The following is an 18,041-nucleotide window of genomic DNA, read 5'->3' as shown; positions in this document are numbered from 1 at the left end:
CAGGATTATCTGTTTGTATAGAATCAGCGCTAAAATATATCTTAGAATTTCCTGGTAGTTTTTGAATAATTTCATTATTTAAATTTAGGGCTATGTTATTTTTAGTGGTTAATATAATTTTTTTTTGAAAATAGGTTAATATCAGATATTTGTATGGAGTCTCCATATATTGAATTGATTAATGAATTTTCTAATAATGAATTTGGGATTTCAATCGAATCTGGAGGGAGTAAAGGATTGGAAACATTTGATAAAGATTCTCCAACATTCAAAAGCCAGGAATTATACTCAACATCTTCAGAAGATAACCGCATATTTTCATTCAGGTGGATAACTTTAAAATAAACCCATAAATCAGAAGACTTAAGACACGATTCAATAATATCTGCTTTTGAACTGTTTGGAATGACAGGTAAAGTTTGCCTAAAATCGCCGCTCAGTAATATAACTTTACCACCGAATGGGAACTGTGTTTGCATTATATCTTTAAGTAATCTATCGATACAGCGTAAAGCGTATTTAGTCATCATTGTGGCTTCATCGATAATAATTAATTTGGACCTTTTAATAACAGTAGCATCAGGGGAATGAAGACTCATGCGAGATACATAGTTATCAATAATCGGAATAGGTAATTTAAATCCACTATGTATTGTTCTACCCTCTTTTAAAAGAATAGCGGCAATGCCTGTTGTTGCAAACGGTAAAACTATTTGGTTGCGTCCTCTAATGTAGCACATTAGGGTATTATACAAAAAAGTTTTTTCCGATCCACCTGGACCATCAATATAAAAACAACGCTGAGGAAAATCATTATTTTCGATAGATTGAACGATTAAATCAAAGGCTGATTTTTGTAAAAAATTTAATTTAGTAATTAGTTTCAATTCCTCAGCTGCCTCAAGATCATTATTATAAAAATCATCCTGAGCTATTAAAGTAGGAACAGGCAAATTGAAATTACTACAAAGAAAACCATGGTCGTGCAATACTTTTTCTATATCTGATAAGGCCATATTAATTGCAATAGAATCTGTATGGGTATGTGCGAAATCTTCTATCATATATTTTTAAAATTTTTCCCAGAGGTTATTTGGATTCTGGCTGACAAAAAATACAAATAAAGGCAAAAGATTGACGCAACTGTATGGGCATTAAAAATGTTGACGCTTCTTCCATAAATGCTTCCCATTCCTTGTCATCAACCAATAAATTTCTTTTAAAAGCCGCCTCTTTAAAAGTATTATATAAAACTCCATTTACAGTTCTCAAATATTCAAAACTTGTGGCGCCAACAACATGAAGTAATAATAAACGTAGGAAAAATCTCTCGCCGGATTTAGGATCAAAAATTATATTGTTTTGTTTTTGTCTAAGTTTCCACTTATTAGCGCTGAAAGTATAATGATATGGTATAGTGACATATAAATATTGACGGGCATTAACATCATTTTTATTTAATTCAAACCAGGCAGTTAATGTAGTATTTCTGCTGGCATATTTCTCTAATGCCTGACGTTCTTGTCCTTCTATAAAATATACCGGTTGATGAAATGGCAAGTGTATTGCTAATCGATTCATACCGTGAGATCGATCATGCATATTATTTTCTAATAATCTCCACATGGCTTCACATGCACTTACATATCGGGCATTTATATGCATTATGAGATTGAAGCGAATTAGTTTTAAGATCTATATTAACGCAGTCGTATCCTTTGTAAACGTACTTAAAAATATATTTGACGGATTTTATTGATGTACATATTTCAACATTTATGTGTGCATTAAATTTTAATAATAGATATTTGTTATAAGGGATTACGTATCGATTATCAACTGGCTTACCTCCGACATGAATAAAACCCTTATCTCTACGTTGATAAAATGGATATCCATTCGCATTGTGTTGAGATTCTTTTTGAAAATCTTTCGGAAATTTTTTTTTCCATGCATGGTGAGTGAGGATTCAAAATACCACATGGTCCATGTATCATAAAGCGAGTTACAATATCATATAATCGGGGTTCGATATTTTTATCTGGGATTTCAGCTCGAACAAAATTATCTATACACTCGGTTGTTTCAATTTTATTATTTTCGCTTAATATAATGAGCAGATGAGAATGAGGTAGTCCTCTCTTTTGAAATTCTATGGTATAAACATACGCCGAACATTTGCCAAAGAAATTTTTTTTAATAATATCGTGTAATAATTCAGATAATTTTAAATGAAAAACTCTAGCTAATAAATCAGGTCTATCCGAAGGGTTATGGCCTTTATAAAGATTTTCTTTAATTTCCCTCCAATTGGGATCGCATGTAAAAGTTATAAATAAATCAGGCTTACCAAACTTAGAAACGATAGCCATAGCATCATGATATCGTTCACGCATGTTTCTATTAGACCCCTGAAAAGAAGAAGGCAAAATAACGGCTCTTCTTAGAGGTAAATTAGTATTATCATTTGCTTTAGAAATATGATCCATAAGCCCTGAAAATTCCTCTACACGTAATTTTGATTGGTTTAATTTTATATAATTCAAATTATTAGCTTCGACTTGGAGGTAAGAATCAACAACATATTGATGAAATAATCGCCCAGAATAAAGAATAGGATTAAAAATGTTAGCACGAATAGCTAACCTTGATATTTTAAATTGTAACATAGTTATATTTGATCTTGTTCCCTTGTTAAATGGCCCATTAAATTTCATATCCATATGCCATCCATGATCACCATAAGGAAATAGTAAAGGATACACCATAGGATCTAAATTTGGGCTAAGAATATTTAAGATAACTAAAGTTGAATCATCATTTCGTGGATAAACTTTAACATCACGTTCAAAAGGTGGTTCTCCATCATCGTTATTAAAAATCATTGCTACTTCATCAATAGTAGGAATATTAAATCTTCTTCTATCATTAGCACGATCACGGCGAAAAATCATATTTACCTTTGATATAGGACGGTTTTCTAACCAAGCTTTCATTTCTTCTGCCTTCACAACCTCACCCAATGTTTGAAAGCTAATAGCATATGGATTTATTTGACGAATTAAAATATCAAGTTTTTTTAATAAATGAATATCACAGGCTGAATTTTCTTTTAAAAGTACACGATTTTCAATAGCCTGAGATGTTTCAAGAACATATAATTGTGCATATTTTGGGAAAACGCCATTAGGAGGATATAAATGTGAAGTTCGATGGTAAATTTGACCATGAACCCTAAAACAGTATGGGCCTTTATTTAATAAATTATCATTTTTAGCCCCCATCGAGGCAAAGGCCAAGGAGCTGTTGTATGAGCGGATATTCGAGAGAAATTTTTATAATAATGATTGTCTAAATTTGAAAGTAAATCTTTTAAAAAATCTGGATATTGTAGAGAAGGCAATAAAACACGACCTTTGTGGCAGCAATTTTTAAATTTTCCATCAGATGGTTTTTCAGAAATAAAATTTAATGCATTACAATATGAGCATAGAATATTTAATGGTCCACAGTAATGTTCAACTTGTTCTTGATTTTCAGTATCTTCAAGATGATTGGATGTTGAAGCAATAATACAATTTGATTGTTTATTTCCAGTATCTTCAAGATGGTTGGATGTTGAAGGAATAAGACTTTGCTCGTGCCTTTTCTTGCTACGACAAAGTGCCTGTCTCTTTCTAGCTTTCTCCTTATGTTGATTTATTATTAAAATATAAAAATATAAGAATTACTCAATTTTATAAAAATAAGTTTAGTTTAAAATATTTATTATTGTGGACATAAAATAAAATTACTAAATATATACTTCATAAACATATTTATAAAAAATAATGGAAAATATTAGAATAGCCCCTCACCTAATAAATATATATTTCGGAATCACATCTTCTAAGATAGGAAAAATCTGATTCCTCGTCATTCTTGACGGGCTATCAGCTAACATACAATATAAATTAAAAAAATATAAAATTTACTCTATAGGATGTTGAAGCAATAATGCCTTGCTCTTTAGATTTTGGTAGTATGAAACGTTCCATTGTTTGGTTTTGTTGAATGGTATCTTGTGTAGGAATCTAAAAAAAATAATAAAATAGTATTTATAAAAATTTTAACTTACATTGCCTATGAGATAACCTTAAAAAACTTATTTAATATTATATGTATTTATTATGTAAGTTTGTTTTTGTTCAGGAATCTAAAAAAATAGTATTTATAAAAATTTTAAATTACATTGCCTATGAGATAACCTTAAAAAACTTATTTAATATTATATGTATTTATTATGTAAGTTTGTTTTTTGTACAGGAATCTAAAAAAATAGTATTTATAAAAATTTTAACTTACATTGCCTATGAGATAACCTTAAAAAACTTATTTAATATTATATGTATTTATTATGTATGTTTGTTTTTTGTGCAGGAATCTAAAAAAATAGTATTTATAAAAATTTTAACTTACATTGCCTATGAGATAACCTTAAAAAACTTATCTAATATTATATGTAATTATTATGTAAGTTTCTTTTTTGTACAGGAATCTAAAAAAATAGTATTTATAAAAATTTTAACTTCCCTAAATCTGCCACTTAACGTGGGTAAAACAGAATAGATATGAATTTTCAAATATAAAATAAGATGCTCAGATAAAACGTAAGTATATATGAGGTATATTATACCCGCTGTCTTGCTCTTTTTCTATAGAATACTTAAATATCAATTGTAGCTACTGTATAAGTCGCATATATAACTTAGAAGATTTCTATACAATATGACTATAGAAACATAAACAGTAGTAGCATAAAATTAAATTATAGCAGAATAGCGATGTTTGACATAATTGTTTCTAACATGTCATATTCAATGTGCCTTTACTTTTTTTCACTTAGTACAAAAGTTACTTTATAAATAGTATCATCTTTTATTATTATTGAAATTTACTTTCATTGATAAAAAAATTCTAAGACAGACAACAATATTCAATATTTTATTGGGTTACAAAACTAATACCAATACAAACCAAAATTTAAAACTAATACCACTTAAGCCAATCTCAATAACTGATAAATTCATCTAAAAGTAGAGATATATACATGTTTAAAAGCAATGTCAATATTATTTACAATTATACGTCATTATCTATTGATAATATATTTTATTAACCCATTCAAATAAATAAACCAATGACCAGTTAAAAAATATATAAACGATGTCCAAAATAACATATTTTTAAAAAAGTAAAAATAAAAATTTAATTAATACAAATATTTTATATTTTTAAATTTATTTCGGGTAAGTGTGAAAAATATTTCCTTATATATCTTACACAATGATATATTTGCAAAATATATTTGTGCAATTATTGGTGCAATAATCATTATAATCCATAAATGTTAAATAACTTATTTTTATGTTTTTAATTTATTATAAATTTATCTACAGTATTTGATTTTTTTGTGCAGGAATCTAAAAAAGTATTCATAAAAATTTTAACTTACATTGCCTATGAGATAACCTTAAAAAATTTATTTAATATTATATCTATTTATTATGTAAGTTTGTTTTTTGTGCAGGAATCTAAAAAAATAGTATTTATAAAAATTTTAACTTACATTGCCTATGTGATAACCTTAAAAAACTTATTTAATATTATATTTATTTATTATGTAAGTTTATTTTTTGTGCAGGAATCTAAAAAAATAGTATTTATAAAAATTTTAACTTACATTGCCTATGAGATAACCTTAAAAAACTTATTTAATATTATATGTATTTATTATGTAAGTTTGTTTTTTGTGCAGGAATCTAAAAAAATAGTATTTATAAAAATTTTAACTTACATTGCCTATGATATAACCTTAAAAAACTTTAATATTATATCTATTTATTATGTAAGTTTGTTTTTGTGCAGGAATCTAAAAAAATAGTATTTATAAAAATTTTAAATTACATTGCTTATGAGATAACCTTATAAATAAGTTTTTTAAGGTTATCTCATAGGCAATATATAAAATTATAAAATGAAATCTACTGATGATGATGGTATCTTGTCTATGATGGTTTTTCTCGATGTGGTGTCGTTTTTTTGATGTAATTTCCTTGCTCGTAACTTGCCGTAAATAACTGGAAATAAGACGTGTTAATTGAAAGTATAAAATAAAATTTACTGATGATGATGATGGTATCTTGTCTATGATGGTTTTGCTCGATGTGGTGTCTGTTAAAAAATATATCGAATTATTTACTAATGATGATGATGGTATCTTTCTATGATGGTTTTGCTCGATGTGGTGTCTGTTAAAAAATATATCTAATTATGTTAATATTGTAATTATATTTATATTATTATATGTTTTGTAATTCAGTATTGTTTTTTTTTTTGAAAATGGCGGTTCGATTTGGTTTATGAATGCGTGTTTGATATGGTTAAGCTATGATGATTTTTATTGAATATATATATTATAGATTTGAATTCCTTAGCTCTTGTAGTATTATCTGCAAACATTTTTTTCATACTAATGTTCCTTCCTGCCTATTGCCTCAAAATACTTCTGAAATGCTTTTCATGATTTATAGGAGATTAAATCCATTTTGCTAATATGATCTAAATTGGCTTAACATTGCTATGATATATAGATAAATTATAGATATATAGAAAGAACAATATATTTGACATCAATTAAGACAAAACATTTACATTTCCACTTTGAAATATAATGCTATTTAAAATAAAATATAATATTATAGATGGCGCTAAATATCATGGAGGTTAAAACTACAATTTAGCATAACTTAAATACTTCCGAATTTGTTAATATTAATTAAATATTATTAAGAATCACTCCCTATTTAAGTAGGACAAACGTCCTATAATTAATAAAGAAGTTGAATATTACATAATATATTAACAAAATTATAATTGACTATTATCAGGTACAAATAATTGACTGATAATAGTGAGCACAAAAGCGTTTTTGCCCTCTGGTTGTGGATACAACAGAGCTAAACTAGGTTTTCCTCAAAAATCCATCAAACTTGATAGTTAATTAAGGGTAGAAAAAAATGAGGAGCCCTTCACACGTTTGTGGGCAAGCCGCACGTACTTGTACGCGCAACAGTCCGAGAACTGTTGCTTAAACGTCTATAGGCTAATAAACAAAAAGAAATGGGCAAAACAAAAGCCTATACCCATGAACTGCCAAAATAATTTAATTACTTTAAGGGTGGGTGGTGGCTAATTTTAATAACATCTAATGTAAGCCTTGATAGTTACTAACAATAATTGAGAATATGTTCATATCAATTGAGATTAGAATTTATTCATGAAAATAAGGAAAAGCTAAATGGGTTTACCGCAAATTGTTTAAATAGGTGAAAATTTCCAGTGAATAGGCAAAAACTAGTCAGTAATCGGTTTATGACTATCCAGCAACGAACACCACACAACAAACGGTTTTTTCCTTTTTCCAGAGAAACAAAATACTCTATGGAGTGATAGATAGATTATATAGCGAAAAAGGTCTTTGATAATGATAAAGATATGAGAGAAAGGAAACTATGACGCAGAAATAGGAACCAGCTCCGTAAGTTTTAGGAAATGGAAAAGTAATTGTTGGCCAGGATTAACAAAAGGCATTATGGCTTGATTGTTATATGATAGTCTATCACTCACGGAAAGACTCTACCAACAAAACATATTTACAAACCTCGCCACCCCCCTGTCGACTGGTTTCTCCATAAATGAAATAACAAGTGGACAAAGACTAAGAAAAAAACACTAAGAAAAAGCAAAGCTCCGGGGCCACATAATATCACAGCAGAAAAACCAAAAAATAGCACCTATAACAATATCGCTACCTATTTGCCCTCATTTAATAAAATATGGGAGAGCGTAACTACTGCAGTGGGATGGATCAAAATCCTACCTAAGTAACTACCCAAAAAAAAACTGACCACAGAAATTAAAGGGTTATTGAGCTATAGCCATCACATCCTATAGCATGGAGAAAAAAAAATTTTTTTGGTTCACTCAAAAACCACAAGCATATCACCCACACCGAAAACTTACCCCCCAAAAGTACATACAGGCCAAGGAAAGAAAATACTGGAGCCAAAAATTAATTTAGAAAAATAATCATGCAGAAAAACTAAGTACAAACCCCCTTCTGCTTTACATTTGGGAATTCAGAGCTATTGATAATGTTAACCATGTAGCTTTGTCAGAAAAGGGAAGACCCCAACATCTTCCAGATCCAGAAAACCACTAATACATGTTGTGCTTCGAAATCAATGACGAAGAAAATCCCCTACCTCCAAGGTAAAAGGAGTAAAACAAGGCTAAAATCTTGCCACTCCTAAATAAATAAAGATCATAAAAATAAAAATAAAAACAAGAAGAAACACTGGCAACGACCAATGTATTATATGTAGGCTTCAATTAATTTAGATGTAATGTTTTGAAAAAGTTAAAGACGTTAGATCTAGTTAACTAGCGATAATAAAAGAAAAAAGTTTTTTTTTTTTTTTTTTTTTATTCCTTATTTTTTCCAAGAAAAAACAAGTAATCATTTCAAAAACTTATAGTTAGAAACAGGGTAAATGTAGTCACAATGTATTTAAGAAATATACTTAATAATGGAAAGTAGTTGCAAAGAAGAAGAGAAATTAGAATACAAAGACGAGTGGAAACTTATTTCTTTAATTTCTAAATATTCCTTTTTAGGATATAAGTAAAATATTTATATTACATTTTATATAATATTACACAACGAATAATACTAAAAAGTAGTGAAAAAGCAAACCTATTTGCGTTTTTTAAAATGGTTGCTAACGCCAAACTGTAATTTTACCAATTTGCACGAGGTCATTTGAAATGCATTATTTGCGTTTGAAACGCAGCGTTCGAAACGCTCAATTTGTGCGCACTATAAGGCACGAATTTTTTTAAAGAATTCTATTGGCTAATCGTGTGACACAGTATATTTTAAGCCTTTTATTAATATAGATTTTATTTTCACCCAGTTGCCTCCAAATGATATTTCTATCACCACTACCACAATCCCTATGCCACCTCTGCCTATTTTTTAACAAATATAAGCATTCAATTCAGTACTATCATTCACTTCACTAGGAGTTAATATAAATATTACTTTATCCGATTCTCTGAGAAACTTTCATGAATATTTAGAGGAATGTTCAAACTTGAATGTACAATACGGCCAATTTCATCAACTTTATTAATGGAAAAATATGCAGTAGTTCTGTCGTGGCCTTTATAACAATACTTACGACCGTTTTATGGTTGAGTTAACATTGTCGTTCATGATTCTATTTTAGAGGGGGATACCAATGCTGACATTGACAGAAATATCGTTTTGGGTTCTTCTTTTACCAGTATACCAAGGCATAAGCATATTATCTTTATCAGGACGTAATGTGTTTTGTACAATGCTTTGCTAATCCGTCATTACTTTCATCTACAACCCTAAATGATATAAAATTATACATTAATTATTTCCTCTCCAGACGACCGCCCAGATTTATTTTGTCGCTTTTTCCATCAAAAATTAAAATGTCAACAAGGATTTGCTCTTAATTTTATTAAATACACAACATAATAATTATTCCTCATTATTTTTTAAAAAAATTAGCCTAAATTTATATGTCAATAAAAAATATTTTCTTAAAAATATATATAAATAATTTGCATATAAGTTTCATTAGTGTTTAATGGCATTTTTGTAATTTAAATAGATAGCATTTTTTTTACTTAACATAAAAGTATAGACAAATAATTTGGGAAATGCAAGACATACATTAAATTTATCCGAAAAGTCACAATAACCCTATATAATAAACAACAATTTATTTTATATAATTTTAATTAAATCAATTAAAAATTTAACTATCTCCGAGGTGTGAAAAAATTTTCAAAATTATATTGGATACGACCGGGCTTGGAACCTCAAAATTAATATTAGCTTGCACCTGACATGGGAATATCTTTACAAATTATTAAGGGTTAAGCTAGGCTTGATAAACTTTTTTATAATTATATGCTTCCTAATATTGTGAGCTTGGACCTGGCATGACATCTATCGTAAAAAAATGAATAAAAATCTCATTCCTCGTCATATTTGACGGGCTTTCTACTAGTTTTATATGATCTTTTTAAGGGTAATATTTTAATGTTACAATTGTCATATTTGTTATTTTCAATTTTTGAAATTTTTTGACACAAAAGAGTAAACATATAATTTATATTGTAAAGATGTTAAATTATAAATTTAATGAAGATGTTCCTTGGGAAAATGACAATTATGAGAATCAATATATTTAAACATATTAGAATATTTTTTGACACTAATGGGCAAAAATATTTATTATATGTTAAATTAAAATTTCAATTAAGATGTACCATCTAAAAGCGACAATTGTCATAATCAGGAATATCGATTCAAGGTTCAGGTTCGGTTCGCAAAAAATAAAAATATCGGCTAGGTTCGAATCTCTAAAAACCGGTTAGAACACTTTTGTATTCAAACCTACTTTAGGATTATGTATAAGAAAAAAATTTTTTTTATTTTAAAAACCTTTATTTTTATTAATTGCACATTATAAAATAATATTTAATATAAATATATCAATGAATAATTTTAATATGAACAAATTTTTTCATTAAGCCGCACAATTAATATATTTTCAAAATTCGTATCACTCAAATTACATCTATAAGGAGATAATATAAATTTAATTGTTGAAAAACATCTTTCCACATTAACTTGGGTAGCTGGCATTGCCAGTATGATATCACATTTGATGTGTCATTTATAATACTATATGTATATAATTTATATATTAGATTTAATTTTTTTCTAGGCATTATAATTTATAAGCTTAAAATTGTAGTATTATGTAAATTTAAGATGGTACGAAATTTAACATTTTTATAATTTTGTTATTATGTATATTTAACATTGTACGAAATTTAAGATTTTTATATTTGAATAATAATAGTTTAATATTTATATGTTTATTCTTCGAAAATTGGTAATATTTGTACTAGATTTAAGATTTACATATTTGAAAAATGAGATTTTAATTTTTATATAGTTGATTCTTCGAAAATTGTTTAATTTTATATATATATATATATATTTTTAATTCTTCGAAGTTCAGTTTTGGATAATTTGGATTCTTCGAAAATTATTTTATTATTTTTTAATCGGATGACATTTTGAAAATAAAATTAATAAAAAAGGAAAGAGTTAATAAAGAAAAGGTAAATATACAAGTTGATAAATTAGAATTATTATTATATATTTTAGGTAATCAAGGGTAAGTAATTAAACATCATTATTATTAGAATTAATCTTTTATTTTAATAAAGAAAGATTTAACAAACCTTGGATTCTTAATTGCTCTCCCAATACTGATCAAACACCCTGAGTGAAGTTCGGATTTATAACAAAAATATTTAAAAAATGTTGTAAAATGGCAATATACTAAAGTTTATAAAAATTATGACTGACGTTTATCAATCAAATGTGATTGATAATAATTTTTAAAACAATTTGAATATAATTAAAATTTTTGCAATATAATACTAGTAATAACTTACACATTATTTTATAAGCATAAAATTATGAGACTCGAACCGGTTCAGAGGCATTTTAGCGGCTCGGTTCAGGTTCGGCTAGAAATTTTTTAGAGGTTTAGGTTCGGTTTAGATTTGATAAAAAATACCGGTTTTTAACGGTTCAGGTTCGGTTTGGATCCCTGGTCATAATCGTCATTTTATAAGTTTTTTGTAATTTTTTGAATCAAATGTGCAAAAATAAGTATTGCTAACGTGTTAAATTAAAAATTTAATGAAAATGTATCATAGATAAGTGATAATTATCATAATCGTTATTTTTAAAGTTATTTGAATTTTTTTGACGCAAATGGGTAAAAATATAGATTGTAGACATGTTAAATTAAAATTTCATAAAGATGTACCCTAGATAAGTGACAATTGTCATAATCGTAATTTTTAAAGTTCTTTAATTTTTTTTAACCCATATGGGCAAAAATAAATATTGATAGACATATGCGCCGACAGCATTATCGGCGGTGGCTATGGTACATTTTCATTAAATATTTGATTTAAAATGTTAGCAATACTTATTTTTGCCCATTTCCATCAAAAAATTATAAAAATAACAATTATGACAATTGTAACTTACCTAGGATATATCTTTATGAAATTTAGTTTAACATGTTTACAATCTATATTTTTACCCATTTGCGTCAAAAAACTTCAAATAACTTTAAAAATAACGATTATGATAATTATCACTTATCCATTGTACATTTTCATTAAATTTAAATTTAAATTTAACATGTTAGCAATTCTTATTTTTGCCCATTTGCGTCATAAAAATTCAAAAAACTGTAAAAATAACCATTATGACAATTGTCATTTATCTATGGTCAATCTTCACTAAATTTTTAATTTACCACGTTAGCGATACTTATTTTTGCCCATTTGCGTCAAAAAAATTCAAAAAACTTTAAAAATAACGGTTATGACAATTGTCACTTTTAGATGGTGCATCTTTATTGAAATTTTAATTTAACATGTTGAAAATAAATATTTTTACCCATTAGCGTCAAAAAAATCTAATATTAAAAAAACCGGTTATGACAATTGCCATTTTTCCAAGGAACTTCTTCTTTAATTTATAATTTAACATCTTTACAATATAAATTTTATTTTTACCCTTTTGTGAAAATTTTAAAAATGATAGAAATTAACGAATGGTAACATTAAAATATTACCCTTAAAAAGATCATATAAAATAACATAAAAATGTTTATAAATATTTTTAAACTAATTTATTTAGAAAAAACCACTTTTCTTAATATTTAAAAATAGATATTTTACAAAAATGATTAAAAAAAGAATTATAAAAGATTGTTTATTTATAATAGATTGTTTATTTATAATAAAGTTCACGAAAGATTTCTTCAAAAAAAAAGATTTACTTCAAAAAAGATTTAAAATTCTTGTCAATATTCAAAAATATTTTTTGCTTAGAATTTTGGGTTTGAAAATCAGTAATAAATTGTAACAAAAATAATTAGTGGTTAAAAAATAACGATTGACATTTCACTCTATGATACATTTTCATAAAATCTTAATTTAACATATTAATAATATATATATTTTACCTATTTGCGTCAAAAAATTAAAAAAGTTAAAAATTAACGATTATGACAATTGTCACTTTTCAATGGTACATCTTCATTGAAATTTTAATATAGCATCTATATTTACTTCAAAAATAATTTATAATAATAATTTACTAAACTCTTAAATATTGTGGATCGTTGATAAAAATATTTTTAAACTAAAAATCTTCAAGTTTTATGATCTTCGATTTCAATCTCTCAAGATCGTTGCTCAAAATTTTTTTAAAATAAAAAATCTTATAATTCTACAATCTTAAAAGATAATTGCTTAAAATTTTTCAAATTTTTCAAATTTTACAAATTATTGAAGATCGTTGCTCAAAATCTTTAAAGAGTAAAAGATCTTCAAATTTTACAATCTTCAAAGATCGAGATTTAGAAAAATCTTTATATTTTGAGAAAATGTATAACTCTTGAAGGGAGTACCTATTATAATTAAAAACGTGTTATTGATAATGGCTATAGATTTTCGAGGGGGTTTACCTCTAGTGATTAACTAGCCATGTAAACACCGCTTTGCTGGAATCCATCATGATTCTCGCTAAAAATCTTAACCCCATACTTTTTCTTGTATCTCAAACCTTTTGTATATTCTACTTAATCTCCTTTCTTCTCATTGTAATGTGGTTTAAGTTTGTTCAACGGGATTTGTGGGACAAATTTTAGCATAAGTTGTTATGGGTGACAATTTGGTTCTTTTCGAATAGTATTTTTTGTTTGCGAATAGAAATTTATATCTCTTCCTTTTAGTTTGGCATATTTTTAAAAATCTTTAGAGGTTTGTACAGATTCTCTCGGCTTCCCTATTCGATCTCTTATGATATGCGGATATTAAAATATGTTTTATGAGTTAGTTTTAACAAAGTTCTTTATTTTCCACTGAGAGTGTTCCATATTGATCACGATAGATTTTGGCGTTCAAAATCTTTCGTAGTTTTTGTACTATTTGTTAACTGTCTAACTTTATTACTGACCATTTTCAGTAATTATAAAATTATTGACCATAATATTTCTTGATTTAGCCTGAAAACCTTAGTAGTCATGTCTATGGCCTTACTTTAATAGGCCACGTAGGACTAATCGATTTCTTAAAATTTCCATAACTTTGCCATATGTTACATTTTACTAGCAGGACATTTCTTTCGTATCCTAAAATCTATCGTTATTTTTAAAATTAATAAATAAAGATTCTAGATAGAAAAAATACAATGAATTAATTTAGTAAATTTTACAATACTCTTTAATGTAAATTAATATTTTAAGCCTATAAAACACAAGTCCCCTTGCTCATTTTTTTATGAATGTTAAAATTAGTATTAAAATGCTTGATTATATATCTCATTATTAAATATGATATTTGAAATATTTTATCAATTATTGTAAATAATTTTATCATAAAATATGCTTTATTAATATTTTTTATTAAATTAATATCTATATATATCCAGAGTTGAGCAGTACCGCGGATACTTATATCTAAGATACAAGATCCTTTTGTATCTTTTACTCAGTACATTTTTAATAAGATACTAGTATCTGTATCTAAGATTATTCTGAAAAGAATCTTGTATCTTTTTCATTTTTTTACAAATGATTCAGATACAGATTCTTTTTAATATTAATGTTCAAAATTTACATATCACTATATATATCTTATTTTCTTCGGGAATCTTGTATTAATTTTCTTATTTTTTCCGCCATATTTTAAATATATTGACAACCAAAATTAGCTGAAAATTTACAACTCATAGATAAAAAAAAATAACAACACCAAAACGAAATAAGTAAAGATTATATTTTGCATATAAATGTAACTCGATAGAATATCATTACCAATTTTATGTAATATTTTTTAATTCATAGGATGATTAACACTCATGGCAGTGAAGAAGAATATAGTGAAATTTAAATGATTGAATTAAGTTCCCCTGAATCAAATCCCAATTTTAAAATTTTAGAAAGAAATTTATTTCAAATAAAAGTTAAAAAGGACAATGTATAGGCTGAATGTAAACCTGTATAAACAAAAAAATGATGAAGGGTTCAACACAAATTTTGTTAAACATATTAAGGTATAATATTTATTGTTGATAAAAGGGACATAGGTTATCTTAAAAATTTAAGTTTACAATATTATCTACCTTAATTAAAAGCTGCCAAGTTGGTATGGGAAAAAGAATGAAAATATTTTCCTATGATATGAATTTAATGAGGCTTTTTTGACATCAAATCACATCTATATTTTAAGAACTTATGGAGTCGGGTGAAAAAAAAAATACTTTCAAAAATATTATTTTAAGAAGTCCTAAATGTAGTACCAGAGTATATAGCATCAATAGATTTAACATCTAATATGCTGAGTTCATTTAATAATATAAATAAAATTAAACTGGAGGTTTTAAATAATATTATAGAAAGTCGAAATACGTTATAAATGCTTAATTATTATCCTTCCATTAAAGAAATATGTAAAATATAATACTGCAATACCTTCTGTTAGAGATGGACAATATTTAGAATCATTAAATTTGTTTTTTATATACACTCATACATTAATTTGTTATTATTATTAAATTAAACATTTTTAGCATTAACATTTTTAGGTTAATTGATTGTGAATTGATATAAATACATGTTAGAAAAATATAAAATTTATTAATAAAGTATTATGTGATAAAATATTTAAAAACTTATTTGTTGCCTTCCATCAAACTTTTATGGTGGCAGTGGATAAAGTATCAATGGACACTGGAATGGTGGAAATGGACATTGGATTACTCTAAATGAAATAAATATCAAGTTAAATATCATAATTCTGAAAGATTATAAATTATATTGGATATCATGTAAGAAATTACAAATTAGCAATGAAACCATTCGAAATAAAATAAAAATAAAATGATATAATTATAAGCACAAATAAAAATAATTATAAAATAAAGTACATATTTGATGAACTTAAATTTTTTTTGAAATAAAGTAAAATTTAATTGATATGAATTATCCTATTTGGAGTGAAGACAATATAAGGAATTATATTGACGAAGTAGAAATTTTTTTTTTAATTAATGAAGTTAGAAATAGCAGCAGATATTTAATTTATAAACTGCCTGATCATCTATATGTAAAGATGAAGGCATTTGAACTAAGAGACAGAGATTCAACTTTTGAGGAAGCTATTACAATATTGAAATTATTATGTAACTATAAAGTAAGAGCAAATATAAAAGTTGATGATACTAATATTAGAGAAAACATTAAAATTAAAGAAACTCTTATAATAAATTCAAAATGTGAAAATAATTATTGTGATGATTATAAAGACAATGAAATGTCTATAAAAGTCGATGATACTAATATTAGAGAAAACATTAAAATTAAAGAAACTCTTATAATAAATTCAAAATGTGAAAATAATTATTGTGATGATTATAAAGACAATGAAATGTCTATAAAAGTCGATGATACTAATATTAGAGAAAACATTAATATTAAGGAAACTCTTATAATAAATTCAAAATGTGAAAATAATTATTGTGATGATTATAAAGACAATGAAATGTCAACTAATGAAAATTTTCAGTATAATGACTTTAATAACTATGAAATTTTAAATAAAGAAAACTCTGATGATACAAATATAATAAGTAACACAAATGAAATAGATGAAATCTCTATATGGAAAACTTTAAATAAAAAAGAATCCACGATTTATAGTAAAAAAAGTAATTGTAGGAACTGTGAAATCTTATTTATACTTAAGATAAAAGGATTTAAATTTAAAAATCTCTTAAAGTATTAAGGAGGGAGAAGTTATAAAAAAAGATATGATTAATAATATATCTCATTTAAATCTTTAATTTTGACTTTATCAATGGAAAATTATTTTTTGACATATAAAAATAAACAAAAAAAAATAAATAAATATAAAAAAAACTATATAAAACTCAATGTAAAATAAAAATAAACAAAAAATATATAAATAAAAAAAAAATGATATAAAACATTATAAATAAAAATAAAAAAACGATATAAAACGCAAAATAAATAATATAAAAAATTGTATAAAACGCGACACAAATAAAAAAAAAAAAATTAAAACGCGATTCTTTATACATTCTTACAAATTCAATATTATTTTCTAAATGATGATTATATTCAATTGGATCGATTCTTATATTCAATTGGATCTATTCTTATGATTCCTAATTATTCTTGATTAACTAATAATAATGATAATGATTTGAAAAATAATAAAAAAAAATGATAATAATGACTATGGAAGGTGAACAAAAACAAATAAGCAAAGAGACGAAACGTTAATAACAAACCAACGAGGTGAAAACAAGCCAACGATAAAACGTGACAAAAGCAAGACAACGCTAAAAGATAAAAGCAAAGTGACATATGAAACGATAATAATAGTAAAAATCAAGAACATCGGGACGATTTTTCGGCACTCAAAGAGACCTAGGCTGGATTTCTTTGGAGGGTAGAATGTTAGAGATGGACAATATTTAGAATCATTAAATTTGTTTTTTATATACATTCATACATTAATTTGTTATTATTATTAAATTAACCATTTTTAGCATTAACATTTTTAGGTTAATTGATTGTGAATTGATATAAATACATGTTAGAAAAATATAAAATTTATTAATAAAGTATTATGTGATAAAATATTTAAAAACTTATTTGTTGCCTTCCATCAAAATTTTAGACATCAAATCACATCTATATTTTAAGAACTTATGGAGTCGGGTGAAAAAAAAAATACTTTCAAAAATATTATTTTAAGAAGTCCTA

Source organism: Gordionus sp. m RMFG-2023, chromosome 4 (assembly GCF_954871325.1).
Source record: "Gordionus sp. m RMFG-2023 chromosome 4, tfGorSpeb1-WG-v2, whole genome shotgun sequence".
In the NCBI taxonomy this organism is placed as follows: domain Eukaryota; kingdom Metazoa; phylum Nematomorpha; class Gordioida; order Chordodea; family Parachordodidae; genus Gordionus; species Gordionus sp. m RMFG-2023.
This window is presented reverse-complemented; position numbering follows the sequence as displayed.